Genomic DNA, 11,775 nt, shown 5'->3' with positions numbered 1-11,775 from the left:
CGACGACAGAGCTCCAGCTCGGGACGATTCCTATCACTTTTTGTTTTTTCATACTATAAATTAACTCTGGTGTGGCCCTCCAAAGATCCTTATCCAGGGGCTCTGCTGCAGTATATGGGGGGAGGCGCATGCAAAAACCTTTGAAATTCAGGCATCGAACTCTCAGGTCTAGGGTCAAAGGGGGGGGGGGGTGCTAAATCTTTTACTTTTAAAATTATTCAAAATTACACGAGGGATGCGTAATGAATGCTTGTCAATTGGAAAGAGTATCTAGTTGTAGCCCTGGGAAGATAATCGATTTTATAGCTCCAACGCCCCCCCCCCCAACCTTCAAGTTCCTAGGGGCACACTTACAATTTTTTAGTTTTTTAGTTGAGCAGCAGGCATCATCATCCAACTTTATTGTCAAATGTGTGTGTGTTTTTATGTCTACCATTAAATAGTAGTTTGATTTTCGTCATTCTCGAGCGTTGATGTAAACCTGGCATGCGCCCTGGACACTGGAGGATTGGGAAACCCCGTTTTAGAGCGCCGCAAAGTTTTTTTGCACGGGGCGCTAAATACTTAAGCCCGTCCCTGTCGGTTAACACTAAATATGCCTTATATTTGTTCTACGTCGTTTTGAAATATGTTGCTACTAGCATATGTTATTCACCTATTTTATGAATTTATCTATACTTGGTATTGTTCAGAATTATTAGTCAATTATGCAAGGGAACAGGAGCGGATCTATGGGGGTAGGGGTGATCGGGGGGGGGGTTTCTCAAGAGAAATGCTAATATGATAATATTGCAATCAATAAATCCGTTGAAAATTACTTGTATCAACGTTTTTGATTAAATAACAAATTCAAAAAAAAACCCGGAAAAACCGGGTCATTTTTATCAAAGAAGTCGGGATGGAACAAAAACCGGTACTGTCCCAGAAAGTACAAGACAAAATGCAGGACGTATGGTCAATGTATCCACAACAATGTAGAGAAAATCACCCCCCCCCCCCCCACACCCCAATAGCGAGCTCTAGATCCGTCACTGCAAGGGATGGCCTTTTAGTTGCATAAAGCCTTGTATAAAACCAAAGAGAAGAAGAAGAACTTCCAGAATGTTCCTCCCTTTTCGTCTATACTCTGGCTGATGGCCAATTACAACATCATCATCTGCCGCTATAAAAACTCGAACATTTTGCGCTTTGTGGCATTTCACTAGATTTCCTCAATTGGTAGATACTAAACCGTTTGCTGCGGGAAAAGGATTCTTGGGGAATTGCATCACACCGAAATTTAACACGCACTTAATGATTATCAACCCAAAGAATAGACTTATAAGAAGAGAATACATCAGAGTGATTCCGGTGAGTGGTGATTAATTTCATAAATTAATAATCCCTTGTATATTGAATATGTGATGTTTTCGACGTGTGTGAGCCAGATCGAATTCGTTCAGTGTCTCATTTCTTCCACTTTATTTATTTACACGTATTCAACAATTATATATAATCCAATCGTAACTTTTTAATCATTCGTTATTTACTCTCTGGCTTACGCCACTTTAATATCACGCGATGGTGGAATGGCACGATGATTATAAGCATCGATTCTAATGGATATTGAAGACCACCACGCTTTACAGAATATTGTAATATTGTAATTAGAGCCGATTTTAAATATCTGTTAGGTGGGAGAGGGGGAATGGAAAATTCAAGAAATGAAAATCATAAAAATTTTGAATAAATGCAAGAAATTATTCCAGCACCTATGAAAATTCAGAGTAAATGCTTTGAAATATATCAAATTCAGGATAAAGTCAAGAATAATCCGGTGCCTATGAAAATTCAGAACAAATGAAATAAATACTTCGAAAAACTGATAGCAGTTCAGAACAAATTAAAGGAATAATTTCAGAACAGCTGAAAATTCAAAATAAACGAAAGGCATAATTCTAGCACTCACAAAAATTCAGAATAAATGAAATAAATACTTCGAGAAACTGATGAAATTCAGAATAAGTGCAAGAAATAATACTAGCGCACCTGTCGCATATTCCTAAGGGCCTCTGCAACATTTACAGTGGAAATTTCACGAAAATTAATTATTAAAACATTTTTTTTTAAATTCTAATTCGTGAATTTATGTAAGTTTTTAAACAAAATTTATGTTTCCAAGTCGAGTAAACTTTGTGAAGGCCTCGTATGAGACACTTATGTTTGATCTAAATGAAAAGCTTGTATTGTGTATATCGATTTTTTTTTAAGACCTGTTAAAGAAAATTTAACGAAGTTTATTATTAATGAATCATATATATATATGTATAGTTGTTTTCTTTTCGATTCCAAAAATTGTGAAGCCATTTTTAAAAAAAATTGTTTGAAATTTTTTCGTAAATTCGAAATTATTCGAAATCTCACACGGGGTTTGGAACTGTTCGCAATATTTTACTCAAAAAGTAAAAAAATATATAATAATGAACACACACAAATATATAAGAAAAAATAGATTTAGAAATAGTATCTGTCATCATCATGATTAGACTTGGACTTCTAATCCAAAGGTCCCGGGCTCGAGTCTCGGTAGGGATGGAATGAATTCTTGGGGCGTGGTAGCCCAGGTCGATAAGATACTCGCCTAAAGTACCAAAGGGTGTTCAGAAGTGTCGCGAGTTCGATAGCCGGTTCGTCCTTGTCAGAAAACTTTCCTGACGCAGGGGTACAACAGAAACGACGACTTGACCGCAGTAAAAAATTGCTACCGCAGGGAGTCCCCCATCCACGAGTTAGCGCACCAACCTCTCGATGAGTATAAAAAACAAGCCTGCCGTTCGGAATCGGCAATAAATTGTAGGTCCCGGTCTAATTAGCCCTCGTGTGCAGAAAATGACGTGGTGCGACAAAAACGATCATCATGATTGATCTTTGCGTTTCCTATTTAGATTTTTTTATCTTTTGTTTTTGATTTTCATCTCACATTTTCATCTTTTCATCTCACATGTTTGGTGTTCAATTTAATAACAAACAAATAATAAGATAAAAAAAAATGTATTTTTACAGGTTGCAAAGCAAGGGTGGAATTAAGTACAAGGTGCCAATCGTCGAGATAGTGGTGGTCGGCGGAAGTTGGTTTTTTGTGGTTCCCATCTTCGATGTGCGAACAGAGATCTCCCCGTTAAAAAGTCTCGCCGCAGAGAACAACAGGCCTACAAACGGTAAAAATAGTTAATTACCACACTTCACTTCTGACATATACTAGATGGCATCACTGCAAAATCCGACACAATACTATAAACGTACTCACTGTTAGGTGCACGCACTCACACTTCCGGCACAACTCACTCGGTAGTGAATTGTCCATGGCTGTAGACCGGAATTGTGCTCGGTTTGGGAAGAAAAGGTGCAAAATAAAGTCTTTGCACGTTCATTTTAACTTCAGCAACACGTTAACCATATAAAACTTACTTTCATTCATAAGTTTAGTTAGAGTTACCAGATTCCAAAACTCAGAAATGAAGCCGGATGCGTGTATGATAGGGTGGGTCGAAAAATCAAAATGGATAAAGAATCGGCTTGGAGTTCAAAAAAGTTGTCTTTTAAACATACTAGCACAAATGCAAAATTTTTTCAACTTCAATTAATTTCTTCCGGTGCCCCAAGACACTTAAATATTTGCCAAAAATCGATTTTTATGCAAATTTTGAATTTTAAAAAAAATGAGTTAAATAATCGATTTCACAGAGAAAATAGTACAGGCAGAGAATGAAAAATCATTTATTGTTTATTATTAAATGTATAAAATTATTTAGTATAGTAAAAGTTGGAAGCCATGGTACATGTGTGAATCTTCAAATTAATACAATTAAAAAAGTCATTATATAAGTTCAATTTTTATAAAATTTATGATTTATTGCTTTGATTTTTAAATTTATACTCGACGTGTTATTATAAAATTATTATTATTTATAAGTTTATACTTTAATATCTGAATACGCTGCAAAATTTATAAAAAATTTTTCTTTAATTTACAATTTTTAATACATTGCCATAAAAGTGAATTTTTAACTATTTTTGGGGCGCTTGGGCCACCAGAAGATATAAATGGATTTCAATAAAAAATTATATAAACTAGTACACAATTTTCCCATCCCATGTAATTTCGAAAAGAAATTTTTTTCCTATACTTTTCGATCCACTCTAGTGTATATTCCAAGGCGACTTTATAATCATATGTTTACAACAGATGGCGCCACTATACTTACGAAAACCAAGGGGGGGGGGGTTCCTCCTTTTTTTAATATTAAACCGAACAGAGAGAGTTGCTGGGAAGGGGGGGGCATGGCCCCCACAAGGGGTAGGCTGACAAGGCTCGGGCCCGGGATGATTTTCACCTTCTTTTGTTTTTTAACGCTGTAAATTCATCATAAAGGGGACCCCGTGAATATCTGGTGTGGGGCCCGCGTAAGATCCTGGCCTGGGGGCCTTGCTCTAGGATGTGGGGGCCATGGGGGGTGCACTTCAATCGAGTGTTCATTATTTATGATTAAGAGTAGTTAGTGTTCTACCAACTTTGTTCATTTCTGAATGGAAGGAAGATCTAACCCGTAGGTAGCCTTAACCATAGGCGGGGATTGACATGGAAGTCTGGGGGGGGGGGGGAGGCACGGTGATTATCACTGTGGGGGAGGCACGATGATGATGATGATTCCAATTCATATATACATACATTAGATCAGTCGACTCCTTCTTTGACGCCCCCCCCCGTATCTCCGCCCATGGTCTTAACACATGAACCCACCTAAACTCAGCCCCAGGGGCTCGAGTTCACGGAGGGGACTCAGGGCCGTCTGAAGAGCATCATGGGGCCCCCTGGCCAAATAATTTTTCTGAAGCCCTACCAGGCAAATTCTCGAAAATCTGAACAAGATTTCATTTTTGTGAGGCCCATTTTCCTCTTGAGGCCCCCGGGCCGTGCCCGGTTGGGCCCATGCCTTAAGACGGCACTGAGGGGATGAGATCAGGTGCTGTGATTCTGAAAACAGTGTGAATAGGAAAATTGGTATTTTCAGCTAGGTAGAAGAATTATGGGCAAGAATATATTGCTTTCCTCGGAGGGGAGGGATGGCAGGAAATACACAGAGCTGGGAATCTTCCACCCCCCTTCCTACCAGTGCACGGCATTAGCTCTTGCTAAGAGAAATAAAATCATTTTCAAGGTAATGATGTGGTTTTCTTCATCTAGAACTGTTTTCTGTACACGGTACAAAAAATTACGGGCATGAATGAATGAACGCGAGAACTTTGCCACTGGACTTACCCCGTTGCTGAGATCCCTTCCAGCCCAGCTTCATGGCAGAGTCGGGAACACTTGATTTTCAGTCAAAAAAGAAAGAAAAATGAACAAACATTTGGGTACCTTCGCGATTAATAAATTTCGTATTGGTTACAGACGAGATGGGGAAAAACGAACGGCCAAGGTTCCATTAAGTACTCTTTGAAGATTGGTAACTCAAAATTTCCCTGAAAGATATTCATTGTGATCCCCCCCCACACCCGAAAAATATGTGTACTCCCTTTATACTGTATTTTATTCATCAACATAATACTGCAGTGTTTCCAAACCTTTTATTTAGGCCATGCCCACCGAAGTATCTCTGAAATCCTGATGGCCCCTAGTCAGGGGCTACTCGCGATACTTCATAGTTAGGGGGTAATGCTTCATATAAAGGAGTTTTACTTCGATTGTAACAACCATTATCTTTCGCATTCCATCCTAAAATTTAAAATCCAGGGGTCTTTATCCCCCTCCCCCCTTTCTGCGTACTTTTACTTGGTCAAAAGCAGTGATTCTTAATCAGAGGTTTTCCTGGGAGACACTTTCGGGGAGGGAGGGGGAGGGGTACGTGAGCTTGGATGTGAAAATAACTAACTCATTGGTTTTATATTGTTCTACACAGGATACAAATTTTTAAAAGGGTTCGCAGCCTTCCTTTTTTTCCATTTTATTGGCACGTGGGGTCCCTGGAGCTTATTTTACCAGCACTAATTTTCCGTGAAAAACACAAAACATTGAGAACTCTTAGGCAAAATCCCTTCCACTGAAAGAAAGAAATCATCAAGTAATTGTTTAAAAATTAAAAATTTTAACTTAAAGTAAAAAAATGAAGGGAGTTCGGAATGGGGTTCTAAGCGCCGCCATAGAAAAACTCAAATTTCTCCCCTGAAAAATCAAATTGCCCCCTTGTGGGGTGGGGCCTTATGTTGGGAATCACCGCTATAGAGTCTACAGGTTGACCGTGTGTAGGCCCCTGCCTGATGGCGGCAAGAGGATGAAGTCTCAATTGGGAGTTTTTTAGAAAATATTCATTTTCAAAAAAATGAATGGATTTTATTCTCATTATTCAGAAAACCCACTTTTTTTCTTTTTTTTAATTATTTCGTTTGTACTTTTTATCTAGTTTTGATTAGTATTTCAGTGGCACGATCGACGTATCTTAAAATTTTATTACATTTCTCACTTTATTCCCCAAGTGCATGAGTTTTGCAATGTGTACTTTACTCCAAATGCCCGAAGTGAGGCTAATTCACGAAATCGCAGAGAGTGTGGCCAAAGTCCGATTTGCAAAAATTATTCGGGATTTGGCCAGCCAATTCGTGAAGTGACTGGAGATCCCTGGCCAAGTGCTCATGTATCACGATCCCAAAGGGATTCGGCAGTAAATTGTCCCTAGACGATTTGCCGGGGCTATTGTCGGCAAATTGAAATTGTATCACGATCCCGTAGGCGCCAAATCCAAATTTTTCATCGATAATGTGTGATACATCTCTATATATAGTAGCTGTATCGGATTAAAAAAATTATATAACAACAGAGACATAGTTTATTTGTTTGTCAAATTTTCAAATAAAGATCAGCACATCGTGACTGTGATATGATAGGTTGTCATAGCTAACGTGGACGTAATTATCACGAAAAAATAAGCCTAATGCTAATGCCCCGAATTGTCTTTTTTTTTTCTTTTTCGACCAAGGGAATCTCCAGTCACTTCACGAACTGGCTGGCGAAAGCCCGAAACTCAGACATTGCCCAGATCAATTCACAACGACATCGGCCAATTAGTGAGACGATCAATTTTGGGTTTTCGCAGGAAAATACATAACTGATACGTTTGCGCAACGTAATTCATATAAATTCCGTGAATTGCGGAAAATTCGCAAATGATCATATTAATAATTATTTATTTCCAATTTCAGTTCAAGATCTCTCAAGTTATTCAGAATTCTACAAAGAGAAGACACCACTAAAAAGAGCAAATATTTCAATAAAGAAAGAAGATATCTGGATTTGATCGGATCAAGGAGTTATTTTTGGTATCAGGAACATGATCAAAGTGAGTTTTCGCCAACGTTTATTCGTGACTTTCAAAGGTCTCAGTTTTGTGATGCGAACTCATAAAAAACACATTGGAGATTATGTAGAAAAAATCAAATTACTTCTAGAGAAGTTCCAAAAACGCTTCAAGCATAAAATAATATGTGTAGTTATAAAATTTACTAATGCGTAGCCATACAAATGCAAAGGCCGTACAAAGGCTGCAACAAAAGCCCAACGAGGTAGCCCATATAAAATTGTATGTCAGATAAAACTAAAATACACCAACGAAAATGGAGAAATTATCAGGGGAAAGCAAATGCACACTAAAATAAACTAATACAAGCAATAATTAAAAATAATTATAAAAGCATAATTAAATGATTATGATAAAATTAATTCCTATAAAAAATTAATGTTTTCTGATCTAAAAACTGATGGTTTGTCTCGATTTATCTCAATATGTTTTTATAGAATTTCTTTTTGAATGTGTCAATTGTGTTACAATTCACGATCCCTGGACGTAAGCTCTTTCCCATTTATAAACAACTCTATTAGAGAAAACCTCTCTGCCACACACCACAACCTAGAATGACCCTTATCAATCGATACTGGTGTCCCCTTCTCAAAGCAGTCGACTGAAGATGTGTAAATAATTATTCATATTCAATCCTATAAATCCCGTTGAAAATTTTAAACACTGAAATCATATACCCCCGTCACCTGCGTTCCTCCAATGTAAATCGTCTTTCTTTATAGCTCAAACATTGTGTGCCCGCAAGGGCATGCGTAGCTCTTCTCTGCATCCATTCAACTAAGTCTATATCCCTGTAGGTATGGTCTCCGAAATCTTACGGCATACTTCGGTCCAGGACGAAATAAGTTTCGGAAAAGTGGAAGAATGAATTTAGGATAACACGAAGACCTTTTTGTGTGAGAATAAAATCGAGCATTCCATTCGATTTTTGACCTTCGCTTGAACTATGTTCAGAAAACCTAAGCCGCTCGTCAATCAGAATTCTCAAATCTGTCGCCCTAGTTAAATTCGGGATAGTGGCACCATTCAACTCGTAAAAAAATGTGGGTTGTTCGAACCAAAATGAGCGACCATGCACTTGTGAACAATAAACGTCATGCTAAATTCATTTGCCCATGCTCCAATCCTGTTTAATTTGGTCTGGTGGAACTTCCCATCGCTTTGATTCCCCACTACCACCAAATACCAAACCCTGATCGAGTTTAACGATAAAAAGTGAAAAAAGTATGGGGCCAAGGACTTTTCTTTGAGGAACTTCACTTGTGACGCCTGTTTAACCAGAGAATTCCCCATTTCACGTTCTGCCCTATCTCTTAACCACGATTCTATCCAATTCAGCAAGCTGTTCCCAATCTCGTATAAAAAGGCTTCAAGAGTTGACCATGTTTGACCCGATCGAATGCCTTCTGGAAATCAAGATGAATAACATCTACCCTTACTTTAAGCTTTAGTCACGTGATCATATAATCAAAGGAGGTTGATTACCCATGACTTCCCTTTCCTGAACATATGCATATTTACCTACAATACGTTACTCACGTCTATCCACTTCACCAATTGGCCTCTTGATAATAATTTCTAAAATTTTCAGGAGTGAGGTCGTCAAACCCACTTTATGATAATTGGATGCAGCTTCTCTACTACCCTTTTTAAATATCGGGAGCACATTAGTAAGATTCCGATCCACTGGGACGATACCTTCAGCAACAATACTCCTGCAAATCTGCGTGACTGGCCCTAACAATCGCACGATCCCTGAAGACAGGTGTCATCTTTACTTTACCGCACACTAACTCCGGTCATATATCGCCATACGGCAACTTCCAACCAATGGAGTTGGGTGGGAAATGAAGGCTCTCCATCCATCGGTGGTCTCCCCAGGTTCGGTAGGTAAAAACTTGCTTCTGATGTTCTATGCCAGGATTCGAACCAATGTGCCTTGATGGTAACCTTCCACTTGAATTTTGTGGAGGACTTTATCTCGACATGACACACTGGTATTTTGAATATTACCTTCACTATTAAACACTGACGTGAAAAGATCATTAGAAGTACTACACACCTTACACCCATAATTTGACGTACCTACGAAATCATTTTGGGTCAGAGCCAATGTTATCTGTCAACATGGATTTAACTTTATTTTTACTTCCTCACCGCCTTCTTCGATATCTCTTCTTTTTTCAGTAAATGATAAGTCACACCTCTCAACTTTTGTATTGACTGAATGCTCTTCTCTTTTCAAGATAAAGATTATGCACGTTATCAGAGAACCAGAACGTGTGCAATGAACAAACCAGCTTTTTACCAACAAAGATTATGACATCATGCAAAACAGAAGAGATTTATTATTCAATAAGAAAAATTTGTTATTCAATCCTTGTTTCTCAATAAAAATGCCAATTTCTTTTAAATTCTTTCATAACTAGTTTATTCAGCTCTCATCATTGAAGAGGTTCAGGATATTAGCTTAGCTAGATGTTGGAAGTATTCACGAAACGTAGGGGACCATTAACATTATTGAAGCAAGAGATTCTGTATGAAAGAATGCTATGATTTTTAGATTCTAATCTGTTCCAAATTGTTTTATTTAATTAACATATCTGAGCTACCATCTTAAGTTTTCATATGGTTTACCAATTATCACATTCTAAAAATGATCCATCGGCTGAAAATGCAGTATTATTATTGTTGTTATTGTGCATTTCAGGTTGGTCGAAGAGATGTCGAGTATCCAGAGAACAGAATTCTTGCTGATTCCGGAGATAATCCTCACCTGGCACTTGGAATTTTGCACTCACTTTCCTACGACTTTGCACTTTTTCCTCCTCTACTGTCGCTTATAATTTATCATTCGCATCAAACATTTTCAATCTACTGAGACCCGAGCTTTCTTCGGATCTATTCCGCATTTTTGCGGGCTCGGTGTCATTTTTTCTCAAACTGATATTTCATCGTCATCTAAGAGTGATTTATTTTCACATTCTGTTCTTCGGTTTCAGTTTTTGTTTATGCGAATGTATTTCTTACCGAATTTTCTGTATTTATAAATTCTCTTCATCCGTGCTAGAATGAAGCACTTTCATTCCGCGCTCACTTTCCTCTGATTTTTCATTTCCTATCTGTTCAGCAATATGTAATACATATAATTGTTACTTAGGTGTATTTTCCTTTGGTTTATTTTTCCATCATGCTCTATATTTCATATACAATTGTTAATGCTGTCTTGCAATATTGTTTCCTAGAAAATGAATACCCTTACTTTAACCTAAGTTTCCAGAGCAAAATTATCCTTCTTCATGTCACTTCATCTTCCACGTTCTTCTACTTCATATGAAGCAGTCGCATTTCATTGTACCGTAAGAAGTTCTGCTTCGAAATATTATTTCTGATAACTGAATGACTGCATCAGAAAACTTGATCGCTTTGGTGAATTGTATTAGTTCTTGTTTTGGAGTGACTTCCAGAAATCTTACATTTTATCTTTCTTCGATCGAGTTCTCATTTTTTAATATAATAAATATAAAATCTTTTTGAATCTTTTCTACGAATCATTTTCTTCTTGATTCCTTTTGAAACCTCCGAGTGCCAGTGATTCCTAGAAATTTAGTTTCGAAAGATGAATCCGGAAAAGTACATCAATTGTCAAAGCTCTTCATTTATGGAAGAAGCGTATCGAAAAATGTCTAAATGCCATCATGCCATGCATATTTTCATATTTTGCTGCAAAAAAAAAAAAAAATCTTTTAATTGAGATGTAAAAATATTCTCTCTAAGAATTTCGTTAAAAATTATCACATTCTTCCAGATTTGTGTAATTTTTTTTGGCTTTGGAATTTCATTGTCTTTTGGAAATTCGGGATTTTACACGAAGGAAACCATTAAAAATGACTGTGTAAACATCATATTTATGCAAATGAAACTGAACTTATGACGTCATGTTGCCGGATCTACAAAAGGCGATGTGCCGATCCAGTTTTGCGCTTGTTCTTTATCTCGCTCATGATGTACTTAATTGTTCCGGTTAATCGGCAATTCCCTGTTCATGTTATCGGCCGATTAAAAAATGTTATAGAAAATATTTATTTAGTTGCGTGTTGATTTCGCGCAACCACACTGGTGATCCGTTCCCAAGGATGCTGCTGTTCTGTTGACGGAGCATCGCCGTGACTTTTTCGTTCACGGACTTTGCTCTACACACGATATTGGCTTCCTGAGTTCAGCTGTCACAAGCTATCGATGCATTTGCTGCCTGGGAGATGTGGAGTCTGCTTTTAATCGAGCCGAAATTTTTAGCGAGAAAATTTTAATTTTATCTTTTACCAGTGCCTCTTTTCAACCTTTTTATACATTTAATATTTTTAGAGTTTACAATGGCTAACGA

General features: G+C 37.6%; 1 long non-coding RNA gene across 1 annotated transcript; it reads left to right on the top strand.

Annotated features, from left to right (window-relative positions):
- The first annotated feature begins 1,192 nt into the window (after positions 1 to 1,192).
- LOC149071201 (uncharacterized) lies at positions 1,193 to 11,197 on the top strand. The gene is made up of 4 exons (XR_016194713.1): positions 1,193 to 1,350; positions 3,043 to 3,197; positions 7,237 to 7,373; positions 10,102 to 11,197. It is a non-coding gene; the product is annotated as an uncharacterized LOC149071201 (long non-coding RNA).
- The last annotated feature ends 578 nt before the right edge of the window (positions 11,198 to 11,775 follow it).

This window comes from Pholcus phalangioides, unplaced genomic scaffold, assembly GCF_987345545.1.
Source record: "Pholcus phalangioides strain wild (caught in Gottingen) unplaced genomic scaffold, Ppha-v1.0 ptg000019l_1, whole genome shotgun sequence".
Taxonomy (NCBI): Eukaryota; Metazoa; Arthropoda; class Arachnida; order Araneae; family Pholcidae; genus Pholcus; species Pholcus phalangioides.
Note: the sequence above shows the minus strand (reverse complement) of the source record. Positions and strands in the feature narration are given on the sequence as shown.